The sequence below is a fragment of the Leptonychotes weddellii genome, chromosome 2, assembly GCF_054177405.1.
Source record: "Leptonychotes weddellii isolate Sample4059 chromosome 2, ASM5417740v2, whole genome shotgun sequence".
Taxonomy (NCBI): Eukaryota; Metazoa; Chordata; class Mammalia; order Carnivora; family Phocidae; genus Leptonychotes; species Leptonychotes weddellii.
This window is the reverse complement of record NC_138370.1, coordinates 44,712,011-44,723,436: the sequence shown is the minus strand read 5'-3', so window position 1 is coordinate 44,723,436 and position 11,426 is coordinate 44,712,011. Positions and strand designations below refer to the sequence as shown.

Here is an 11,426-nt window from a genome sequence, read left to right as displayed (position 1 = left end):
CTTATTGTCCTAGTCTGTTCTGGCTACTATAACGAGAATACCATAGACTGGGCGGTTTACCCAGCAAACATTGATTTCTCGCAGTTCTAGAGGCTGGAAGTCCAAGACCTAGGTCCCAGCAGATCCCGTGTCTGGTGAAAGCCTGCTTTCTGACGTGTGGAGAGCAGCCTTCTAGTTCTGTCCTCACTTGGTGGAGAGGCTAATCCCATCATGAGGGCCATGCTCCCATGACCTCATATAAACCTAATTACCTCCCACAGTCCCACCTCCTAATCACATCCTCCTTGGGGGTTAGAGCTTCAACATAGGAATGGGAGAGGGTGAGCCAACATGCCGTCCGTAACAGTGATCTTTTAAAAATAATAGCATGAAAATACTATTGGCCTCACAAGTTTGTTTAAAGGATCGAATGGGCATAAAGTACCTAGAGCAGTGGTAAGCCCAAGGGAGATAATTAATACATGCTGGTTGTCTTCTTAATCACACCGTGCCCCATTCTCTCACTTAACGATGGATCTTCTACTCTGTCAGATGGACCTGAACTGCTCACCGGTGGGATTGTTGCCGAGTCAAACAGGAATGTGTGTTTGGAGAGGCTCGGTAAACTCTCAAGTCCTTCGCACGTGCTGTTGGTAGCCTTTAAGGGCCTGACTCAGGAGAACCCGCAGAGTGTGGCCTCCTCCGTCAGTGGGTCAGATCAGGGGTCCACCAGGAGTCATTGGTGTCATGTGGATATTGACAGAAAGCCACAGAAAGACTTTTCCCAGCTGCTGACATCAGGCCCACATGCTATCTATTGCCAAAGAGTTGGAGCTTTAGAAAGCTCAAACTCCAAAGTAGAGAAAGGCATGTGATTCCACAGTCAGGAAACACTGAGGTCACTGCATAGACCAAAGATCCAGAGAGGAAGCAGAAATGCCAAAAATGAAAGATCCTTCATAACGACTTCCAAGAAACCAGCAGAGTTTTGCTGCACTGTGAAGTCTAGGGCCTTGTGCTGATCTGTTAGGTGTCCCTCATTCAAGGACAGTGCCCTCCCCCGCCTTCATCCCGCCTTCACCACCTCCCAGAACAGGAACTGGCCTGAGATAAATCACGCCTGACAGGAAATAAGAAATATGCAAAGTGGTAAAGAAAAAGAGACAAGAAAACAACCACCATGACTTGGTCCAATGTGTCAGCAAATGCCTCCGTGTGAAAGTTTTACTGCCTCAAAATGGATCTTTGTTCTAAAATACCCAGACAAAGCTACGAATGCATACATTTTAAGACCAGGCGATACATCAGTGAAGTGTAACTATATAAATCAACACGTGTGGTTGTTAGGTGTATAACATTGGATCAAAAAAGCATGTCACTACACGAGGATGTCCAACCATGCTAATAAACTTCAAAATAAGGAGAACCAAACAGTGATCATTTACAGATGCATAATCCACAATAATACTATCATTTAAAAGACAAAATAGGGGTGGCCGCCTGACTCAGTCGGTGGAGCAGGCAACTCTTGATCTCGGGGTTGTAAGTTCCAGCCCCACCTGGGTTAGAGTTACTTAAAAATAATTTTAAAAATCTTTGTTAAAAAAGGCAAAATAGTGATACGTACTCAATTTTGAACAGCTGTAACCTCTGAAAGGGAGGGGAGAAATAGGGAAGGATATAGGTGAGGCACTTTCGAGGCTAATGGTGTTATTCATTTTTCTCTAAAGATTTATTTATTTATTTTGAGAGAGAGAGAGAGAACACGTGAGAGAGCGCGGTGGGGGGTGGGGCAGAGGGACAGGGAGAGAGTCTTAAGTAGACTCCGCGCTGAGCATGGAGCCTGACACAGGGCTGGATCCCACGACCCCAAGATCATGACCTGAATGGAAATCAAGAATCGGATGCTTAACCAAATGAGCCACCCAGGTGCCCCTAATGTTGTTAATCTTATGTCAGGTAGCTGGGTCACTTCATTTCAGTCTGATGGTCCATAACCTGCATGTTTCTCAGATTCTCTCTCAAACTCTGGATTTCTTTTATTCCGTTTTCCTATGATATTTTCCACAAAAGTGAATATAGACACATTAAAGAATTTTGAAAAATTAGAAGGGAGAAAAGCCCCCCCCCCCATCCTACCATCTTATTTCTGTTTCAGCTCACGGCCTCTTCTTTTTCTTTATGCAGGTGGTTTTTTTTTAAACGAGTTATAAGCATACTATACATACTTTTGCTTTCTGCTCTTAACACTGAATCATAAGCAGCCTTCAAATTACCTAAAATCTTCAAAATCGTCCTTCTTCATGGCCACATAATGGGATATCTATAATTCTTCATGAAAATTCCAAGAATCCTAGTGATTCTGTATAGTATATGCGAGTTTAAAAGAAAATATGTGATAATGTTTGATTAGCCTCCTAATACTGCCATAAAAAATTACCACACAACAGGTGGCTTAAAACAAGAGAAATTTATTCTCTCTCATGAAAGTTAAAATTCTGAAATCAAGGTGTCAGCAGGACCACACTCCTTTCAAAGTATCTAGGAAAAATTCCTTCTTTGCCTCTCTCCTAGCTTCTGGTGACTCCTGGCAATCCTGGGATCATTGGCTTGTAGCTGGTCACTCTACCCTCGCCTCTCTCTTCACATCTCCTTCTTCTCTGTCTCTCTGTGTCCTCTCCTCTTCTTATAAGGACATCAGTTATTGGGTTTAGTATCCATCCTAATCCAGTATGATCTCAACTAAATTATATCTGCAAAGATCCTACTTCCAAATAAGGTTACACTCTGAGGTTCTAGATGGACATGAATTTTGGAGACACTATTTGACCCACTCCAGCTGCCTTCGGCAAAAATATGAAACACCAAAAACTGGTTTTCAAATAAGGCAAAAATGTGCTGCCCCAAGCCAACCAATCCAGGTGTACTGGCTGTGGGCTCTCAATCCATGCTGTAGAAAGTTTGCATGCAAAGAGACCTCAGAGATCTGTGCAAACTTCTCATTTCATCATAAGGAATTTGAGGTGCTCAGTGGTAAGGTGATTTATCCCAGGAGACTCAAATTTCTGGTTACATTCAAGGAGACCACCTCAGGGCAATGCTAATTGGGCCCAAGAGAAACCTCAGTCTACATCTCAAGGACCTTTCTAAGATTGTATTATTTATCTAGCACTGAGTAACAAATTAACACACACTTAGCACTTCAACCAGCACACATCTATTATCATATAGTTTCTGTGGGCCAGGTATCTGGACTTAGCTTTGCCGTTTTCTGCTTCAAGTTCTCACAAAATGGCACTCAAGGTGTTGGTCAAGATTATGTTCTTATCTGGAGGCTCAGCTGGGGAAGAATCTACCTCTGAGCTCACTGATGTGGTAGTCAGCAGGATTCAGTTTCTTTTGGGCTAATGGACTCAGGGCCTCAGTTCCTAGCTGGCTTTTGGCCAGAAGTGACCCTCAGTTTCTTGCCTGATGGGCCTTTCTGCAGATTGGATGACTTAAACAAGGAAATTTATTTTCTCATGGTTCTAGAGGCTGGAAGTCCAAGATCAAGGTGTTGGAAATGTTGGTTTCTTTTGAGACTTCTCTTTAGTTTGCAGATTGTCACCTTCTCACCGTGTCCTCTTATGGTCCCCTCTGTGTGTGCTTGTCTGGTATTTACATTTCCTCTTCTTTTAAGGATGCCAGTCAGACTGAATTAAGGCCCACCCTAAAGGCCTCATTTTAACTCAGTCACCTCTTTAAAGAACTTATCTTCAAATACAGTCACACTCTGAGATATTGGGGGTTAGGGCTTCAACATATGAAATTGGGACTGGCAAGTATTCAATTAAGGCAGTAACATAGACCTAATCTTATTTTAGCAGCGCTACAATCCTTGCCTGTCTCCATCAAACTGGTAGCTTCTGAGTGCGTCTGACTGAGGACAATTCCACCAGCAGCCTCAGAGCTCACCAGAGACCCTTCTTATGGGGGAGGGTCCAGGGACCTGGGGGATTGCTGCATTCCCATGTCTTGCCACTGCCCCAGTCTTCTTTACTCTGGGGCTCAACCCTAGTATCTGGAGCTCACAATGGACACTTCTGGACAGTTGTTTTCCCTAATCCACAAATTCCACTCACTCCTCAGGGCTCTCTTCCCCCATACCCTGACCCTCCCTGAACTGCTCTTCAGTCCCCTTTCCTAAATGCTGGCTCACTCCTTGACTTACCAGTGACCCTCACACTCAGCAGGTGTGTGGACAGATCCCATCAGGTACAAACCACCACCAATTGTGTAGATCTCCATGGAGCACATTCTTCACTGGAATTTCATAAAGACACACCTTCTAGTTGTCCTTCCCTAGCTGCTTCTCTTCATTTTTCCTCCTGATTCCTCCTCGTATCCCTGACCTCCTAACCTTAGAGAGTCTTCAGGTGCACTCCCAGGACTTGTTTTTTTTTTTTTTTGGCCATTCTCTCTACTTTGGTAAACTCAATCAGTCTACAGCATTAGACACCATCTATACCTTGCTTGCAAATCTTGATCCTCAATTTGGTGTCTGTGAACTCCAGACTCAGCTCTCTATTCAACATCTCAGCTTGAATGTTTAATAAGGTATGTCATTCTGGATGTGTCTAAAATGGAGCTCCTGATCTTCCCCCAAAAAAGCTTCCTCTTCTGAAGTCTTCCACACCTAACTTTACCGCAACTCTATTCTTCCAGTTGCTTAGGTCAAAAAATCCTTGATTTCTCTTTTTCTCTCGTAGCCCATATCACATCCATCCGAAAGCCTTGTTTGCTCTGTCTTGAGAATATCACTTCTCACCACCTCCCCTGCAACTGCCCTGGTGCAAGGCTCCATCTCCTCCCACCAATCTAGCCTCCCTGCCTCTGCCCCTCCTCCCCTGTACATCTTTCTAAACACAGCAGCCAGATGTGTCTGTTGAAACCCAAGTCAAATCATAGCACTTCTCTGTTCAAAACCCACCAGTGGTTCCTATAACACTCAAAGTAAAGGCCAAAGCACAGGAGATAGAATGGGAGCTGCCAGGAGCTGGGAGGCGGGGGGCGGGTAGTGTCTCATGGATACGGAGTTTCAGTTTGGGACTACGGAAAGTTCTGGAAATGGATGGTGGTGATGATTGCATAGCTATCTAACAAAAGATAGATAGGCTTAAAAAGAAAAAAAACCAAGGCCCTACACATTTTGACTCCCTTTTATTTTCCTGACTTTATCTCCTACCATTTTCCATCTCATACATTCCACTTCATTCACATAGGCCTCCTGACTGTTCTTCAAACACATAGGGCATTCAGGGAATTTGCCCTCACTAATCTCTGTCAAAAATGTTCTTCCCTGGGGCCCCTGGCTGGCTCAGTTGGTAGAGCATGAGACTCTTGATCTCGGGTTGTGAGTTGGAGCCCCACGTTGGGTGCAGAGATTACTTAAATATAAAATCTTTTTTTTTAAAGATTTTATTTATTTCACAGAGAAAGACACAGCGAGAGAGGGAACACTGAGATATTGGGGGTTAGGGCTTCAACATATGAAATTGGGACTGGCAAGTATTCAATTAAGGCAGTAACATAGACCTAATCTTATTTTAGCAGCGCTACAATCCTTGCCTGTCTCCATCAAACTGGTAGCTTCTGAGTGCGTCTGACTGAGGACAATTCCACCAGCAGCCTCAGAGCTCACCGGAGACCCTTCTCCGGGGAGTGGGAGAGGGAGAAGCAGGCTTCCCGCGGAGCAGGGAGCCCGATGTGGGGCTCGAACCCAGGACCCTGGGATCATGACCTGAGCCGAAGGCAGACGCTTAACGACTGAGCCACCCAGGCGCCCCTTAAATATAAAATCTTAAAAAAAAAAAAATGCCCTTGCGCAAATATCTGGATGGCTCAACTGCTTACCTCCTTTACCCTCTGGTGAGGTAGAGTATATTCCCATAGTATCCTACGTAAAATTGCAAACCACACCCTGAGCTCCATTGGTACTTCCCATCCACCTTCTCTGCTTTATTTTTCTCCATAGTTTATCATCAGTGACACAATATATTATTATTTATTTGGTTGGCTTTTATTGTCGGTCTTTACTGCTATAACGTGAGTTCTGCGGAGTTGAGATTTTTGTCTGCTTTTATTTATTCCTGCATTCCTAGCTCCTAGCACACTGTCTGGCACATAGCAGATCCCCAATAGTGTTTGAATTAGTATTTATTGTGGCATTGGCAACATTTTTTTAAACTAGAACTATTATAAATTCATGAAAAAATTACGGTCTTTCTCTACAAGTCTTCTGTACACAGTAAAAATGTGAGATCATGAAAGCTATACAGAAACAGAGGGAAATATTCCTGATCAAAGTGGACATGGCTATGTACATTATGATTGTAAAGATCTAACATATGTATTCATGTGGGCAAGAATGGAAATAAATATGCAAAACGAGAATAGTTGTTAGGATAATGGGAGTACATTTCTCCTCAAAAAACCAATTGGCTTTATTACGAATTAGAATATTTACAACCTACTGTGTGCCAGATAATATTTTAAGCAAATTACACAGATAGTCTCATTCAATCTTCACAAAAATAAACTCTAGGCTATGGTAGAAGAGTTAAGTTACTTGGTCAGGATCACACAGGTTGTGGCAGAAGCCAAGCCAAACTTATGTCTGACTCACATCAAAATATTAACCAATTTCTGTATGAGTCAGCCCCAGCCACAATGATACTGCATAACAAACCACCCCAAACTTTGGTGACGTGCAACAATAAGCATTTGGTCCCCTGCTCACTGGTTTTCAAGTTGACTCATTTGGCAACTAGACTAGTCTTAGCTCAGTGACTTGCTCCAAGCTACGGTCTGCACAGATGGTTCAGGTCAGCTCCGTGTTCATTCTGAGGCCCATCCTGAAGAGGCAGAGACTCCCAGGGGCATGTTCTTTACGAGGGTCCAATGCAAGAAGGGCCACCTTCTCATGTACACACCATGTTCTTCCCTACCTGTGTTCTTTGACTCATAACATTGTTTCTTTACCTTTTGTGAAGACCTGGGGACCACACTGGTCTTCAAAATTTCATACTCAAAGCTGTTAAATATCTGAAAATCATGTGCTGTCATGAAGAGAGAGCCCAATTAAGACCTGAGTTGATGGATGCCTGGGTGGCTCAGTGGGTTAAGTATCTGCCTTCAGCTCAGGTCGTGATCCCAGGGTCCTGGGATCGAGCCCCGCATCGGGCTCCTTGCTCAGCGGAGAGCCTGCTTCTCCCTCTCCCTCTGCTGCTCCCTCTGCTTGTGCTCGCATGCTCTCTCTCTCTGGCAAATAAATAAATAAAATCTTAAAAAAAAAAAAGACCTGAGTTGATGATCTACCATTCACCAGGCAGGAGGTTGGTTATGGGTAAAACTGAGAAAATTTCTATGGTTCCTTTCTCAATCTAAAAATAGAAACCATGTGGATAATATTCAAAATATTTAGTGACCAACTTGGTGTCTGGAGGCTTCCTGCTGTGCTAGATATTAACTCTTTAGTAATCTTTAGTTTAAAGGGTTCCAGAGAGGCCTTGAAAACTGGGGAGGGCACTCGGGGGCTCTGTCACTGTTTTATGACTGGTAAGGGCACACCACTGTATCCAAACTGATTGTCATCCCTGGAGATCAAATGTCCCCACCCTGCCATAAGGACAAAGACAGGTTCATCAGGAAATTTAGAACCAAGGCGGGGGAAAGTGCTATCATAATAGGAAAATCCTGCACATCCCATAGGTGCCACCTGGTCAGATAGCCTTCAAAACTGCAAGATGCTGCCCGAAAAAAGTCTCCATCACCTACGGCAGAACCTCTGCTGACAGTTTTCTTTCTCCATGACAATTTCCCCCTTTGGGATTAAAAAGCAGAAATCACTATTCTCTGCAGCCTGTAGGACAAAAACAGTTCACAATCATTTCTCTTTGGTCCCATCTGGTATTTGTTTTTCATTTGAGCCAATATTGTTTAAGATTTTATTTATTTACTTATTTGAGAGAGAGAGTGAGTGAGAGACAGAACACAAGCAAGGGGAGTGGGAAAGGGAGAGGGAGAAGCAGGCTCCCCACTGAGCAGGGAGCCCGATGCGGGGGCTCGATCCCAGGACTCTGGGATCATGACCTGAGCAGAAGGCAGATGCTTAACCAACTGAGCCACTCAGGCACCCTTGAGCCACCATTTGAAAGCTGGAGGCTTGGGCGCCTGGGTGGCTCAGTTGGTTAAGCGTCTGCCTTCTGCTCAGGTCATGATCCTGGGGTCCTGGGATCGAGCCCCATATCGGGCTCTCTGCTCGGCGGGGAGCCTGTTTCTCCCTCTGCCTCTGCCTGCCACCCCACCTGCTTGTGCTCTCTCTCTCGCTGTGTCTCTCTCTGTCAAATAAATAAAATCTTTAAAAAAAAAAGCTGGAGGCTTCATCTAAAAATCCAGATTTTCCTCACTCCCCGGAACCAGTTAGCCGCACAGTGTATGTCTCATTTGTCAGCACTGCCTTCTGGGTAAACTGTGTCTCCTCCCTGCCCCCTCAAATTTGAACAGGTGCATTTGGGAGCTCTTCCCTTTTTGCCTCATTGATCTGAGAAAGGAAGATGGGTCACCAGCAGCTCTGCTAGAGCTATCCAAGAAAATTCCAGGGTTCGCGTTCTTGCTGCATCTGCGCAAACCTGCAGGGTCTGATCCAGAAATATGGCCTCAATATGTGCCACCAGTGTTTCCATCAGGACGCAAAGCACACTGGCTTCCTTAAGTTGGATTAAGTGAACTGCCTTGAATGGGTCATCCAAGATTCGCACCTTAATTCTAGCTCTTTGTATATAAAATAAAAATACTTCAACATAAAAAATAAATAAATAAGATCAAAAAAATAGAAAAATCCAGATTTCATTTTTTTAATTTTATTTATCTATTTTAAGTAATCTCTATACCCACTGTGGGGCTCAAACTCATGACCCCGAGATCAAGAGTCCTAGGCTCTACTCTACCCTACGACCCAGGAATTGTACTACTAGGTATTATTTATCCAAAGGATATAAGCATAATGATTCAAAAGGCACATGCACCCCAAAGTTTATAGCAGCAATGTCCACAATAGCCAACACATGGAAAGAGCCCAGATGTCCATCAACAGATGAATGGATAAAGAAGATGTGGTATATATATACAATGGAATATTATGCAGCCATCAAAAGGAATGAGATCTTGCCATTTGCAACGACGTGGATGGAACTGGAGGGTATTATGCTGAGCGAAATAAGTCAAACAGAGAAAGACATGTATCATACGATTTCACTCATATGTGGAATTTAAGAAACAAAACAGATGAACATAGAGGAAGGAAAGGAAAAATAAGACAAAATCAGAGAGGGAGAAAAGCCATAAGAGACTCTTAACTCTAGGAAACAAACTGAGGGTTGCTGGACGACGTGGGGGGATGGGGTAACTGGGTAACGGGCATTAATGAGCACTGGATGTTATATGCAATTGATGAATCACTGAACTCTACCTCTGAAACTAATAATACACTATATGTTAATTAATTGATTTTAAATTTTTAGAAAAACTTAAGGAAGTTAAGGGAAAAAAAAGAGTCTTAGACTCTACTGACTAAGCCAGCCAGATGTCCCAAAAAATCCAGATTTCTACTTCTATCAAATAAACCAGAAGATAGAGCAACATTCTTTTGGTATCCCTTGCATGGCAAGAATCTGCTAGAACTGAACAGAAGTTACCCTTCATGTAAGGCCTATATACTCCATGGCTCCCCTCTCCTCACCATTCCTCAAGCTTCTCCCTAATACTGAGACAGGCACTTGAAATGAACTTTTTTTTCTTATAATAGAGAAATATATCTCTGTGCAAGACTCTCACAAATGGGGAAAGAAACTCAGAGCTGCCAACTCAGGGAAGCCTCTGAGGGACTCTGACATAACAAAGAAAGTGTATGAAGTATGGAGGCGGCCCACCGAGCCATTATGTACCGTTGTGCAATGCACTTCATTGCCTCTGTGAATGGTGCCCCCTAGGGTTGTGCAGTGAGCAATCTGCACAGCTGTTCAGTGCATTCTGGAGGCATGAGAAAGATACAGAGGTGGCACAGACCTGTGAGAACAGAGCAGGCAGGGGATGGTCCCAAATGGGGTAGGGGGCCGACAAAAGGAGCCCTTTCAGCTTTACTAGAAGAAAGAACAGAAATGAGGAAGGCTTGGGGTTGATTATGAAAGCAGACCGCAGAAGAAAATGGACGCATTTGACTCTTCCTGCTTTCATCTTCAGGAAAGCACCTGACCCTCAAAGGGGAGAAGGCAGAGAAATTATCAGGAGGCCTCCGAAGTCCAAGGTGAGCAATGTACACCTTGCCCTCGTCGGAGGGGCTTGAGGCTGGGGCTTGCAGAGGACTCCAGACTCGGGAGCAAATGAGACATAACTAATCTCACTACATGAGGCCGCAACTTGATGTTTTTTATGGTAGTAAAGAAGAAGTTTCTAGATACTAAGAGACAGACTAGACCAAATGTTTTGTGTTCCCTTCATTTCCTTACCACTGTGCGGCTCTCCTTTGACTACAGGGTGACCTTGATGGGTCCTGTAGCCAAGTCTGGGGAAGCCACAGGTAGTAGCTTTCAAGCCCCTTTTTCCCTAACCCTGGGGCAGAATGGGGGCTCACCCAGACATACTATCATAATTCACTTACTTCATTTATAATAACTCGGGGCAAGTGCTTTGAGTTTTTAAATGCAAACTGGAACATTAAAAAGCATGCCTGCTTTATAGACCCAGAGGGGCTCTGCAAGAGGTTTTGCAGGCGCAACACTTTCTCCTTTCTCTGCCTGGCATATGTTCTGAGAGAGGGAAGTCCAAACCTTGGTGAGGGGTCAAGACGAGACAATGGCCCTAGCTTAGTTCTGCCTGCACCCCAGAGTATAATGAATTTCTTGCCCAGTGAGTGCCAAGGCCTCTTGGGATTGGCTGAAGGGCTGAGGAGCAAGACCATGGGTTAATTTAGCCTCAGCGGTCTGAGGAGGCAAGGACTAAGGAAGGAGGCCGCCATGGGCCCTGAGATGCCCATAGGCAAGGTCAAAAACAGGGTCCTGAGAAGGGACAGAGACGAGCAGGGCACCATCTGTCCCTCCTGGGGCTCTCCAGGGTGCTCACCACCAAATAACCACAGGAGGCTGCCAAGGTGACTACAGAGAACCGAGAACTGACTCCAGCAGCCTCAGGCCAGAGAGCAAGCCCTTCCCACCCCAGGGATCGATAAACACTTCAGGGGAAAGATGCGTTTATTCTTAGCCTGGAACTCCACGGTGGAGATGGAGAGAGGGAGAACATTTGAAGCAAAAGCACTGCAAACACAGACTGCACGAGGCTGCTGAGTCTATCATTCCTCCTTCCTAGTGCTTAACCCCCTCCCCCAGGCCCGACATGCTCTCTTCAGGGGATGT

At 44.6% G+C, this 11,426-nt stretch overlaps 1 pseudogene; it reads left to right on the top strand.

Annotated features, from left to right (window-relative positions):
• The first annotated feature begins 8,573 nt into the window (after positions 1–8,573).
• On the top strand, positions 8,574–8,741 carry LOC115939428 (small ribosomal subunit protein uS14 pseudogene; annotated as a pseudogene).
• Positions 8,742–11,426: the final 2,685 nt, after the last annotated feature.